The sequence below is a fragment of the Parasteatoda tepidariorum genome, chromosome 10, assembly GCF_982258835.1.
Source record: "Parasteatoda tepidariorum strain Cologne lab strain chromosome 10, Ptep-v5.0, whole genome shotgun sequence".
Classification (NCBI taxonomy): domain Eukaryota; kingdom Metazoa; phylum Arthropoda; class Arachnida; order Araneae; family Theridiidae; genus Parasteatoda; species Parasteatoda tepidariorum.
This window is the reverse complement of record NC_141764.1, coordinates 25,063,094-25,075,600: the sequence shown is the minus strand read 5'-3', so window position 1 is coordinate 25,075,600 and position 12,507 is coordinate 25,063,094. Positions and strand designations below refer to the sequence as shown.

Here is a 12,507-nt window from a genome sequence, read left to right as displayed (position 1 = left end):
CCAACCCCCGAAAATTGCTACGAAATCTTATATGGTTTGCTTAGCAAACCAAACTCGCTTCACTCGCTACTAACTTAGGTACATTGTAAATACACAAAATTGTAAGAATTCAAAACAATCATTCAAATCCATATAACAACTTTTTTTAAAAAAAAAAATTACATCTTTTTAGTAAATACTAAGTCATTAAAATAAATTTGAATTCAAATAAATGGCATATAATTCGTTAAACCTATTAGAAATGTGCTATAGTATAAAATCTTAAAGCGTAACAGCACGACTGAGACTCATTTTTCAATGAATAACTAATAACAATAATAAAACAAATAAATTCGTGATATAAATCAAAAATCGTCAAATAAATTTGTAATATATAAATTCGTCAAAATAGCGCTTTCAACAAAATACTAAAATAGAGATCTATCGACAAGGACTACTCAATTCTGCCTAGCTTAAGGTTATTTCAGTTTCCGTTTTTAAAAGCGCTATACGTTGAGCCACTTCAGCTAGATTTGGCATGTGACATTTTTAGCGGCAATCATTGGTCGATTTTCTAGCGTTGCCATTCGGAGAGTTGTAATGAGGCTTTTTTTCGTCGCCGTGTGAGAGAAATATATATATAGATTTGTGTGTTAATTTTATGTTTAATAGTATTTATTTTATCCTTTATTTTATAACATTCTTTGAACAGCTGTCCCAATTTTTGAGTTTATGATTACTAATGTTCAACTACGTAGACTTGTAATTTTGAATCCTATCCAGAAGACCAGAGAACTCCATGATCAATTAGTACTGGGAGAAATTTGCTTTCGTAGGACTTTTTTGATGGAACTAACCCGCATTCACTTTACATAGGAAGGAAAATCACGAAAACATCTCGCGGTTACCCCAACGGCAAAGGGACTCTAGTTTATGATGTCTGTCTACTACTGCGATGTTTTACGTCAGCGATGTGGTCGGTGCGAGCCGAGTGCGGAATTCGTATCGAATTTCGATTGCTGGGATTCAAACCATGATTACCTTATTGGGAGGTGATTGCTCTATCCCCAGAGCCACCACGACGCTAAATAGTAATTATTGTTGAAAACATTGCATTCGACTATGGTAAAAAAAAAGACTTTTTTTATCGTAATATAAAATTTTGGTGACTAACTTGAAAAACTCGGTAAATTGTAATGAAACAACTACTTTTGAGTCTATTTGAATGCAATTTACGATAATAGTTATTAAAAGACATAAACATGGGTTTGAGTGGTATGCCTGATAACTATTGCCATTTTATACTTCAGATAAAAGCATTAAAAAGTTTTTAAAAAAATAGTTAACTAAATAAAATTATCTAAATTTTCATGTGGCTGACACCTCTACGACTAAAAGCAATTACAGCTTATAAGTTGTACTAAAATCTTTATAATATAATTTTATAAATTTTTTCAAATTTCGAGCGCAACTTTTTGTTTTTTAATCTATCCCTCTAACTTTTCGTTAACTTCATCATAGTACTAAGTATTCGTTCAAAAAATTGACTTTAAAAAAAGCCTTTGTACATTAAACTGAAATTTTGTAAAAAAATGAAAAAAATTTCGTTACGACAATGGATTTCTTAAAGTTGAATTTTGCGGCAAATTAGGGAATTCTGGAAAATTGAAAACGTTTTTACATACAGTATGATTAAGAATGTAATTCAATTCTGTTTTTTTTTCTTTTCAATCTTTTCTATTTGGAAACTATTTTCACCCTTTTATGGTTAGCTTTTGACTTTTAAAGGGGTAGCACTGTAGGTCCTTACTTCAGGAGAAGTAAAAGAATGAGGTGAGATAATCAGTAAAATGACCATAATGTAGAAAGTTATTTATTTTTCTTAAATGGCTGAGAGAATTACCATCCTATTTGCAAAATAATATCTTTCAACATGAAATGAAGATTGTCTGTCGACTAGCAATATCAAGCTTTATTTAATGGTTAACCATCAAGCATTTAAACAACATGTCCCATTATTAATTGATAGATATTATTGCAACAATAATGCCAAAATTATCTTTTTAGTTATAGCAATTAAATAACTTTTTATATATGAAGTAATGGTTTATTGTTGATCCAACAGCATCAAACACAGATTTATGGTTGATCATAATAGCAGCGAAACAATTCATGAGGTGTTGAAATTTTACTGGTAAAAGAAAATTAAACATATCATGATGGTTAACCATCATATCAATAAAACAATATTGTTACTTTTAACAGTAAAGCAGCAGTGTTAAAAAAAATAAGCAATCAAACATTGAAACAACATTGTTGAAAATCATAAATACATGTTGGAAATTGTTGGATGGTAGTTTTCATTGAATTTGACTTTGAACCATCTGAAACTACACGAAATCAACATAAACCATGGAAATTTTTTGATGGAATCATCAAAAATTTTGACTTGAGAAATATAGCTCAATACTTTTAACTCTTTTTTTAATTTGCAAAAGAAGGAAATATAATTTTATAATATATCATCAAAGCCTTTTAACTATAATTTAATAAATTTTACTTTAATTAATAACTGCTTTCGTTCTGTTATTTTTAGAAGTAGCTGATAACTTCTATGATTATTTATATTTAAATTAGTTTTTAGCAATGGTATTTTACAACGACATGCTTGGTTACATAAGAACATGCAACAAAACTAAATTCTTCTCTGATGTAATGTAAAAGTCGATTGAGTGTTATTTATTTTTTTTCTTTGACATTTCATTTAAAACCGATTTCAGAAAAAAAAAATGCAAGATATTTTTTTATAGGTATTGATTTTCCAAACTTAATGTATTTGCTTCTATAGATAATAATGGCATTTTTTTTGCAACTTTTTGTGCATACTTTAAGTTACATTACATTATACTTAAATCTCCCATTTGCGAAAACATCTTTAACATTTTATTTCATACGAATTTACCTTACTTAACGACTTTATAATGCTCTGTCCTTTCAATTTAGGAAAAAAAATGTATTTTTTTCTAAAGTCTTACATTCACGGTAAGTTAAGATAGAAATTGTCCGAATAAAACGTTCCATTATGTCATTTTTCACGCATGAGGATTTTCGAAAGAAAAAAAAATTGTAACCTATAATGAACATCGTATAATAAGCCTATAAAAGAAATTACTTTTAACATTGTTATAAAGGCATTTTTTTTATTAAGTTTTCAAAATCTTTTTTTTATTAAAATGTTTCTTACATTCCTTTCTTCAGCTTTCGGAGAAAAAAGCAGACAACTAAAATGTAAATTTGTAAATTTTAATTGTAAATATCTATTCTCCGATGGTTGCAGCCGACAAACCTCAATTTTGTCATTGAACATTTTGTGTGCTACTATGTAAGTTTTAATACCAACCTTTTTAAAGTTTTATATCTTAACAATTGTAACCTATCAGTTGCACATTAATTGTTCAATACATAGGTGCACATTAAAGTTATTGTTGCCCGAATTTTTAATATTCAATTAAATATTTTTAAAAATCTACTTCTTATTTTAATTTGTAATTCAATACTTTTGTTTTGTACAACTTGGTAAAAATCCCGAATAAATCCCTTGCCCGAATATTTAACCTTCCTTCAAACATAAAAGAGTCCTACATAAAATTTTGATAACGTTGCGACCCGCCATCTGATTTATGTTTTTAATTGTGGACCCCGGCCTCATGTAAGTTGGAAACCCCTGTTCTAAAATAATATTTCGAACTTAATTGCCGTGTTTCTCTTTATCAGGAAAAAGATAAAAAAAAGGGCTACTAGCCTCCGAAATTTTGAGAGGTATCATTAAAAATTGAATTGTACCAAAAAACAAAGACTGATAAAAATTTTTTTTTCCGAATTAGGAATTGAAATTTATAGCAATGGTGGAAAATTCGTATTATTTGTCACTCTTGTTTAGTAAATAAATAGCGTCAATAATTATGCAAATTTCACCAATCTACAGTTCGGTCAACGAGTACTTATTCTTTTCCTTATATCTACGTATGTCACGCTTTACCGTCACGTACTCGCTTGTCATCTTGCGTCACATGATCGGTGTCATCGGATACGCATTTACTATAAATCACATTATAGGAATATGATTGAGACTTCGTGATTCCATTTGTGCGAGCGTCGTGATCATTTTTCCGTAAAATGAAAATTTTTCGTCAAATCTCAAAACAAACGGTTAATAATATCTTTTTCAGGGAAAAAAGATTTAAAGGACATCTTCCATCAAAAAAGTAACTATTGTGTTAAGGCAACGGACAACACTGAGAAAACGAGCCGACAGAATATTTTATGGCGCCTTGGCGGTCAAATCCTGGCGAAATTATTCTTGATACAAAATGATGCCATAGAACAATGTGGAAAGGTACTTTGATACGAACATTTTGGTAATCATTTAAGAGTAGATAAATTGTCTATGCTTAGACAATGGCGAATAGATGTGTATGATTTTTTTTAATGTATACACTATTTCAGGTACTGTTCTTCTGTTGCCAATTGCCCTTTTGTTGAATCATTCATTTTGAGCTGCAATGTGAGAGACGGGCTTGATTGATTTATATCGCCACCATGGTCGCCAGCTTTGTGAATTTTCCGAAACTGTTATAACCAATTATTTATCTGTGTTTAACTGTGGACGTCGTCGCTTGTAAATCATTTTCATATTTTTATTCATCCAGTTGGAAAAAAATCTTCTAAATATTCAATTCACTGTTTTCTTTGTTTCAAAGAATACTCGAATTAGATTTCAAAATGTAGGTGGACACTTTTAAGATTTTTTTTTTATTCTTTAGAGATGTCGATTGTTAATGAAAACAAAATATTTTTTTTCTAATCACCTATAGTAAATTACGATTTAATTTATATATTTTTACCAGATTTTAAATTTTTTCTGTTAAAATATGATGCATATTTATATGCTTAAAATTCAGCATTTATCTTTTTAAAGTGATGGAAAAATATGTTTGCTTATGAGTTGTTCACAATTTGTTCATACATTTTTTCTGATAAATTTTCCATATAGATTTTCGTTTTTTATGTTTATAATAAAATTTATCAAAATGGAGAATTAAAAGAAAAAATTAAACGAGATCCGCTTTTTTTTATTTCTGTACTTTATTTTCTGTGTTTAATTTTTTATTTACTCGAGTAAATAAAAACGGGACAGTAGTAATTAATTCGTAGGGTGTCTGCTCTTTAATTTAAAACATCAACTAAAATGTGTTTTTTTAAAAATTAAATATTTAATACATATATATCAGTATATTATTATTATATTAAATATATATTATTATTATTATTATATTAAATATATATTAGTAAATAAAAATATGACAGTAGTAATGAAAGTGTAGAATGTTTACTCTTTAATTTATTACATCAACTAGGAGTTTTTAATAAATATTTTTATAAGGTTTTTTAATGGGACAAGATAAAAAAAAAAGAAACTTTAGAAAATGCGTTGTTGTGACGTCACAATATAAAAAGGTTAGTTGGTTGATAAGGAGAGTTGAACAATTTATACTCTGCGGTTATAATTTTGCGAATCTGTCATATTTTTTATTAATTTCCATACAATTATATTTATAGCGTGAACGATTAAAAAAATCAACTATGATTTATAGTTTTAAAGTTAGGTTTTTTTTTATTATCTTCATTTCAATTAAAATTATTGAGTAAATATAGAATTGTGCGAAGTCATTATTGTTGAAGATTTTTTTTCATGCAGGGAATTCACACACAAACATAAATTTTTCTAATTAATTCCAAATCTTTTACCTTAAATAATAATTCTACAGTTCGTAAGGAGATTTTCTCATATTTTTTTATTTACTCTGTTCGTTTCATTCTGTCATTTAATAAATTCGACAAACAAAGAAAATAAAAAATCGGCAATAATTTATCAAAAAGCACAAATGCAATATTTAACGCATTTTAGCATTCATTCTTCTATTAGTTTTAAAGTTATAATGGTACATATCACCCTACAGAAATATGCATCCCATTTCTTATTATAAAAATAAATTTAACAAGAAAAATTGTGAAATATAAAATATTCCAGTTAAGTGCAATTTACGTTACAAAATGTATTTTTGTCTTAATTTACTAAAATAAAAGAAATAACCCAAACAATTTCAGCAAACTTCAGAAATACAATTAAAATTAATAAATAAAAATTAATAAATAAAAATTAATAAATAAAAATAATGTACCCTAAGTTAACTAGTAGTTCAGTTATCCATCGCAACGAGGGACTGAACTTACTTAGACGAGAATGTTGCCAATTTGCCCAACTTTACCAAAGTCAAAATTTTTTATGGTTTTCCATTGATGGACCAACATATAACCTTGATGATAGCCATCAATAATTCTATTATGAACCATTATATTTTTGATGGTAGCCAATATAAGTAACCATCACTCCAATGTAGGAATTTGGACTGATTTATGGTGGTCCAACATAAGAATAGGAACTTGTTTTGATGGTTTGTTCAAGTTGATCAGAAATTTCTATCATAGTTTCTTAAAAATCAAATGTTAGAACGATCATGAACTACCATCACCCCAATGTAGGAATTCAGACTGATTGGCCAACATAAAAAAAAAAATACAAATTGTTTTGATGGTATATTTCGGCTGAACCAGCAATGTTACCCATAAAATATCATGGAAATGTATTGTTCTAACCATCATAAACCATCACGGATCATCATGAATTGTTGGTTCATGAGAATCAAACTTCTCTTGATGATTAACCATTATTGTATTAAAGTAGCATTTTCCAACATTGAATGATGAAAGTTTATTAGCATATCAAAAACCATGAACGCAAAATGTAAAATTCTGGATGATTATGACCTTCAAATGATGTTGGACCATCATGAATCGCACTAAAACCAACATAAACCATCAAAATATTTTGATGGAACCATCAAGAATTTTAACTTGGTTAAAGAAAAAATTTCACCTTTTGCTTAATTAAGCACTAGAAAGAAAATTATATGTATTTATCATTAAAAAATAGTTCATGACTTTGTTAAAACAACTTTCCTCTCTTTAAATAATTGAAAATTGTTTGCTAAAGAAATGCAATTTTATAATAATTATGTACCGTCATGTGGGGTTACTTTGTGCAGGATTTCGCAGTTTTTGAACTTTGACATGTAAAAAAACTATGTTAATTCAAACTTTAGTAAAATTTATCGATATTATATTCATAACTGGACTCAGACGAGTGAATTTGATCAATATTGGCATTATTTGTATGCAATATTTACAAATAATAAGTCAAAACATACCTTGCACAAAGTAGCCCCCAAGTGAGGCTACTTTGTGCAGCGATAGGAATTCAGTTTAATTATCATGTTTTTAGTAAAATATTGATATAAAATTGTTAAAAAAGTTAATTGTTGACATTTTTAATAACAAAAACATCAAGATATGTAAAGATATAAGTTTGAAAATAATTTTCAGCGTTAAAAAACCTTTTTTTATAAAGAATTTTTTCTTAAAAAGAATGTTTATTTCAAAATATTTGAGTTTAAACAAAAGGAAACCATATACACTTTTGTTCATAGAAATGTATGAAATTTCAAATATAATAATTATTACATATTCATTAACATTTATAATATTGATAAATTTGAACATAACATGCTTGAATGAACATGACAGAGCTTGCTCTTCAGTTTCTGTCAAAAACACCTGATGTTCTATAAAATATATTTTTATGTGTTAAATCGTTTGATTAATTCATTAGAAGAATATTTGCAGAAGAAAAATAATAGTTTACCAGCACGTTTCACGTGTTTCTTGTGAATTTTATTAGAGATAGTATTTCAGTGGATTTTGTACTTCCGAGAAACTTCTACAATCGACATACCACCAGGAACTGCTTGCAAACATTGTTGCAGCTTTTTTAAAGTGTAATCACGGTAGTTTCTCGTTCCAGGTATTTTTTTTATAACGTCTGACAATTTTTCTGTCGAAAAAAAAAACGAATGAAACTTTGCCCCACATTGCATATTTTTTTTCATTTTTCGTTTATTTGTTATAAATTTTCAAAATCTTTTAACGCTAACATGATATAATTGTTTATTAATATATAAATAAAAAATTTGCACTTACGACAATTGTTTTATCAACGTCTTTGCATTTCACAGCTAAAGTTTCCACGCACACTTTTCGACGTACGACGCTCTAGGAAAGTTGTTGACATTGGATAAACAAAACACACTCTGAGATTCTTTTAAAATTCGAAATTTTTTTTGTAGTAATAGAGGAGACTTCTATCTTCAAATTCCACACATTTTTAACGTGAAAAAAAAAAACATAATACTGAATAGCAGCACTTGAAAAGTGCCAAATTCGAATTTGCACAAAGTAGCCCCCGCTGCGCAAAGTAGCCCCACATGACAGTAATAGAAAAATTATTATAATCTTATTTATTAACAGTTTTTGTAAATTGATTTGTAGTTAGAAAATTAACTTTCTACATCTTTATGTTTTAATTTATAAATAAGTAGACAGTTTTTAAAACATGCCATTCATCGGATAATTATGAATCATTTACAATAATAAATCGCATTTTTATTTTCACTGAAAGATGTGTAATTTTAAACAAATACCATAATCACATTACTATTTATCTTATATTAAGAATTAGACGGAAAGAAACCTGAAATACTCATTTAATGATTCTAAAATTTGTTTGCAAAAACCAATTATCTTCAACGATTTTTCCTTCTCGTAAATGATGCCAAAGACAAATATAACAATTTGATTTCGATTCCTCAAACAAGTAAAGGAAATATTAAACTGCCATTTAATATCTATAGATAAAATTCAAATCCATACACATCGCTGATAAAAATAATAACACATTGAGTGTTATATCAAATCATGATAATAACTTTCCCTTCAATATTACTTATATAAGTAGTAATTGCTATTGTGATAAAGCAGCTCGCTTAAACGGTTTAGATAAAATAAAAATTAACCATTAAATATCGTGATAAAAGGAATTACATCTTTTTTGACATCTATTTTCCTTTATAATATCAAGGTCAATTTCAAGGTCGTTGCTTGTTTTATGGTTGACTGATCTATTTTAATGTCTGATAGACTTTAAATGTTTAACAAAAACATAATTTTGTTTTAAATCAGATAGGCCATCTATCAAATTGTTCGCTAATTGTACTATCTTAAGTCGTTGATCACGAGACTTATTCAGTATTTTATTCATTTAGTAGAATGTGGTATAATTTTTTAAGGAAACCGTTTTATGGATAATGTTTCAATTTGAAGGAAAAGTTACAGAAAAAAACATAATATGTCTTTATCAGTTTCTGAATCATATTGATATAAAATGAATCTGTTTTTTAAAATAATAGTTCTTTCTATCTTTATATTATTTTGTTATTTAGTTTAGAAATAAATGTTATTTAAAAATTATTCGTGTAATTCAATTTGAAAAATATTTCTTGCGTATGAATTGTTTTAAATAAGTGCAAAATTAAACGTATTTAACAAATGAAATAGGGTTAATCAATATAAAAATCATAACTATAAAAATATAAATTAAGTACAAGTAGTAATGAGTTTTTTTTTCAAGTAACATCAATATTTGCTTATTGAAATAATTGTTTAAAGTAAAATGCTAATTTTTAAATTATTTTTTATTACATCTTAACGTAGAGCCTTTGCAAAGTGTTATTTAACCATTGCTCTTATTAGTGTTTTTTTTCTCCAAATCAAGCTCAAAATTAAAGTTACTAATTTAGAATTTTTAATGGAAATTTTTTTCCATGAAATAAATTATTGCGCATCATTGTAAAAATATTGTAAAGTGTAGCCCATTGAACAAACTCATTTCTAATAATAGCAATAATAATTAAAAATAATAACAATGATAATAGTAATTAATAATAATTATTAATAATAATAATCTTATTGAAAAACAATCCGATTACTTCAGCTTGAGTATGAGATTTAGTTCTTAATTAAATTATTATTTTTTTTATTGAATATTCATTTCTAACCTTCAAACTACGATAATAATTTACTTTTTCACTTTTGATGAGAATTTTAAAAATATGTATGCGTAGCAATTGCAATGTTTAGTATTAAAAAATATTTTATAAAGGTTATAAGAGTGTAAAAATGACGTCAACATCGCCCTTGTTTCAGAACTTTCTCGCTCATTATCTTTTTAAATCTAGTCACAATTACAAATATATAAAGTAATATGATTTAGTTTTTTAGCATATTAAAAGAAAATAAAAATTTCTGCAAATGAAAACCTTAATTCCTATTTTAATAAAAAATAATAATTATAATTTTATGTGATAAGATAAAAACAAATGATTTTCTGCTTTCTGTGTAGTATTCCACATATTTTTCTTTCTAACCCTATTTTAAAATTAGTAACACAGTTCGTCAATAGATGGCAATGCAGAATAATGTTTTCAAAATAATCAGTATTTAGAACAACTAATAAAAGTTTTAGCAAAGATTTCATTGAGGATGGTCTGATATGCAGGGGGGGGGGGACATTGCTTTATAGTTTTTACAGTCAGTAGCATCGTCTGATGGCAAACTTATTAACTGATTTTGAAACTTAGCGGAGAAGAAATTCTTCCGGTTAATTGTTAAATCTTTGGTCCTTTGGATTTATCAATGATTGTTTTTGTGTGTGATGGTTGAAAGCAAAATATCAAAACCGAAAGTAAAGGCATCACCACTTGGCTCCCATTCGCAGGAAACATTCAGCAGAGCTAGAACGGAGTGGATCCTCTGAACTGTTTCGTTCTCAATGCAAACATTTGCCTCGTATTGAGGAAATCTCCAAAGCTTGAAAAGAGGTAAACCTTCTCACGATTCAGAACCGGTATTTTTTTACGCTCAGGACAAATAGGAGGCAAATATTTATATTTTACCTTTAAACTCGCTTAACAGTTAACTTAGTTGCGTCACAAAATGAAAAGTTGACTAGCTGTCACTTCTAGGGTATGCACCCTAAGTGGACTATTATGTGGAGTTTCCGTTATGACTTAAAATTCGATTTCATATTTCGTTACGAAAAGAACATTCTGCATACATGCCTCTCTCGTCATGGTATAGATCGCATCGCAGATGATCATCTTCAGCAGCTAACAATTCGCATGGAGTGGCCAGCTCACCGGACTTGAAACCTATCAATCATCTTTGGGATGCTTTAGGAAGACGTGTAACTGCTCTCAATCCTCCTCCTTAGACCATTGCCTCGTTTGCAACTTTGCAAGAATGATGGCTCCCATTTCTAAAGGAGTTGGTGAATCGCATAATTGAAATTGTCATACATCGCTGCATGTGCTACGCTCCTGCTAGAGGTGAGCATACTCCTTACTGTTTCCACTTATTCTATTCCAAACTGACACATATTCATTTCATAAAAATGCTAATTTCCGTAACACCATAAATGTCTGATTAATATTTTTTTTGTTATTTTATACATTATTATGTGCACTGTGTGCCAGTTTCATTAACGTCTATGCGTAACTTTTTAAGTTTCACTCATTCTTAATATTTTTCCTTAATTTATGATAACTAGTGGACCATAGAGCTGTGATGGCTCAGGAGATAGAGCGTTCGCCTTCCAATGAGGCGAGCAGGGTTCGAATCCCAGCAAAGGCTGGTCGATGCGAATTCCGCATCAGGCTTGCACCGAACACAGTGCTGACGTGAAATATCCTTAGTGGTAGACGGATCATGAGTTAGGGTCCCCTTGCCGTCAGGTTATCCGTGGGAGGTTCTAGTGGTCTTCCTTTCCATGTAACGCAAATGCGAGTTAGCTCCATCAAAAAGTCCTCCACGAAGGCGAATTTCTCCGAATAGTTGATCCAGGAATTCCCTTGTCTTCTGGATTGGGTTCAAAATTACAAGGTCACGGAGTTGAACATTAGTAGTCGTAAACCCAATATTGGGTCGGCTGTTTAACGACGGTTATAAAACAAAACATGTGGACCATTGAGAAGTTGGATAGTCTTTGATGGAGTGGTATATTGAATTAGAGAGTCACTAAAATAGATGGATTTTATTTTGTTTGGATCATCAATAAAAAATCCCTGTTGTTTATGCTTATATTTATCTAACGCAAAGTTTGGTCAATTCCTAATGTGTGGTGGTGGTCAGTCTTGATGTTTTCAAGGACTACAACTTTGATGGAAGATAGTTATAGTAACCATCTTATTCATATTAGTCTCTCATAAGAAAATCGCCAGTTTCGTATCTGGTATAAAATAAAACATCGAAGAAAAAATAATAGCATTGTTTTAATGATAACGATGGTATTATAGCAAAATAATAGCATCGCTATTATCTTACGTTTTTTTATAGTCAAAACAAGTTTTATTTTATTTTTTATCCAGATTGCTATTACATAACACTTACAATTTATATTATAATAAAGAATGATATAACTAAATAAACAGTCTTAATTTGAAGAAAAAAAATGAAACA

At 28.7% G+C, this 12,507-nt stretch overlaps 1 long non-coding RNA gene across 1 annotated transcript in view; it reads left to right on the top strand.

Moving 5' to 3' along the window:
- LOC107456034 (uncharacterized) overlaps positions 1-4,833 on the top strand; it is a 29,966-nt gene extending 25,133 nt beyond the window's left edge. Inside the window, exons 2-3 of the long non-coding RNA XR_001585658.4 lie at positions 4,209-4,375; positions 4,486-4,833. This is a non-coding gene — a long non-coding RNA (uncharacterized LOC107456034). The remainder of the gene's footprint in view (positions 1-4,208; positions 4,376-4,485) is intronic.
- The last annotated feature ends 7,674 nt before the right edge of the window (positions 4,834-12,507 follow it).